Source organism: Opisthorchis viverrini (assembly GCF_000715545.1).
Source record: "Opisthorchis viverrini unplaced genomic scaffold opera_v5_117, whole genome shotgun sequence".
Classification (NCBI taxonomy): Eukaryota; Metazoa; Platyhelminthes; class Trematoda; order Opisthorchiida; family Opisthorchiidae; genus Opisthorchis; species Opisthorchis viverrini.
The window spans coordinates 347,805-350,323 of record NW_008751771.1 but is presented as its reverse complement, the minus strand read 5'-3'; positions in this window follow the sequence as shown (position 1 = coordinate 350,323).

Below are 2,519 nucleotides of genomic sequence, written 5' to 3'. Positions count from 1 at the left end.
TATATATATATATATATGTATATATCATGTGCCACTATCCTACGGATCCCAAGTTCCTTCTAAAATCTCGAGTTTTATGGACGTCTTGTGGACGGTTGTGTTTGGGATTATGCGTCAGGATTGATTGGACGCTGAAATCCGACCAATTTTCATGTTCTAGCTAATTTATTTTGGAGAATCTTGGAAATCTTTTGTCAGAATTTACCAGAAAACGAGCGGAACACTTTAACCATCCTCACCGAGAGCATAACATCAGTGTTTAGCACCGATGCTTCTCACTCGTACAAACACCATTTATTCGAAAGCTTACCACAATCATTCCGCTGCGCCTGCACCCTCAGATACTAATTCAGGCAACGTGGATAGAAACTGACGACAAGAACGCCACTAACATCGATTGGTAGCCATATCTTGCAGCGTCTCCAACCAAGCGTAGTGGGGATCACGTGACCTCTATCCTGGAGGACGATTCGCACCAACAACTCCTTTGCCAGGTCAAAGGTTGACCACATCAAAGCTCGAACACACTAATAGTAAGCCAGAGATTAACTTGTCTCGGGTTAACACTAGAAAAAGTTGCAAATGAGTCAAATACACAACCAGGGTTCTACGATGCTGTGATTCTTTTGGAACCGGTATTGCTGATGAATTTCAAATGAAACGATTCACTACCACAACAGAAAGTCACATTGGTAGAATAAACAACACTGATCAATTGATTTGCGAAAATCCCCACTGCAGACACTCATTTCACAAATATCGAGGGACAGACTGGAGTTTAACGGAACAAGAGCTGTACCGTAGTCTAATATGCAACCGCTACAGACCTCGTGTTTGCGAAGTGTCAAACTCCATCAAACCTGCCTCGCTGCACATCGCTCTGGCGTATAAATGCGGTAGTACGTGTTCTGATTAGGTACACATGCTCGCTAGATTTCATTGGGTAATGGTACGACCGGTGACCATTTATCAGTAGTATTTTGGCACAGCAGTAGACAAACTGTACTCCCAAACGTTTGGCATCTGTAAGTAGTCTAGGAGTGTTCTCCAGTTCTTTCGCACTGCATTTTCGCTTTTACTCGTAAAACCGAACTTGAGGGCCATTGTGCCTCTTCAGGATTATGTACGCGTAGCTCTACCTTATGGTCTGCAATTAAAAATCTAATTTCTCGGCAAGCAAGTTATGACCCGGGATGGTCGCTACCCTTTTTGCTTCACCCTGTACAAACTCGCACTTGGAACACCAAGACGGAGAAAATATTGACTGTTTTATGGAGATGGACGTAACACACTACTCATAAGGTTGCTGAAAACTCCTCGACATGAATACCGTAAACCCGTGATTCAGCTGAGATCCAGATGAATCCTCCGTGAAAACCAACGTGCTGTATCTCACTAAAATCTCTCATAATTTAACAAGAATTCCCTTTTTTACGCAAGTATCAGTTTGACGGCTGAGTCTTGTTCGAACTACTGATCGGTTTGTGAGGAATTCCCATACGAGATTGAGTAGTTGCCCTTACTTTCATTCTCCTACATTCGATCATTATGAAGCTATTGGCGTCTCCTGAATTGTTCGCCCTCCCTTACCACTTGGACATCATCATCATCATCCACAGCATGACATAAGTGTGCAACACCGATGCTTCACTACCAAAAATTGGGCTTTCAGCCATTCATTCTTTCTCGATTAGGAGAATAGACGCTGCATTATCGCAAAACTGCGGTTCTAACCATTTGGGTTGGAATAATCTAACAGAATGAAATAGGAATAAGGACGCAGCCAGTTGAGATTTGCTCCAAGCAATGGTGATGAATTTTAAGAGGTACGGTTCGCTAATCATCTATGGCTATAGATGATGCTATAGATGCTATAGATGATTTTAGTGACGCGATGCTTCGCTGACGTGTCGATTGTGAGTGATCAACAAACGCGCAGAACAGTCTGGTCTGGGTTTATGGTTAGGAGCTATTTCGTCGATCACGAAAAAAGGGTCGCAGATTTGAGGTATGTCTGCAATCATCATCATCATTTCCCGCTGTAAGAACCGCGTACTCATCGCACAGTGGTTGTAGTTGCCGCAGTTTCGTTCACCGATGATTTGGGGGAGGGGGTAGCTGCGGATTGCATGCGCGAGCTGGTGCATAAATCCAGCACTGTCAGTGGGCTTTCAAGTGGGGAGAGGGGTTGGAAAAGGAGCTATGCATTGAAGGCAATAGCTTGGATGCAGGAGCGCCATTGAGGGCGCCACTGGTCCATGTCTGATAATGTCTCTAGCCATTGATGTGGCCCGTCTCGGGGTCCCCATCCAGGAAGACGGCAGTGGCCAGGGCAGCTGCGTTTGCTGGTAATGGCTTTCATACTTCGCTGCCAATTCATTGTTTGACCCCCTCTGGCTCTCTTCCACCCTTCACACGGTTGGGCGAAAAGAGCCCTTCGAGGAAGTCGGTCGACTGGCATACGCAGCACGTGGCCAAGCCAGCGCAACCTGTGCAGTGTGATCAGTTCATCTATCGAG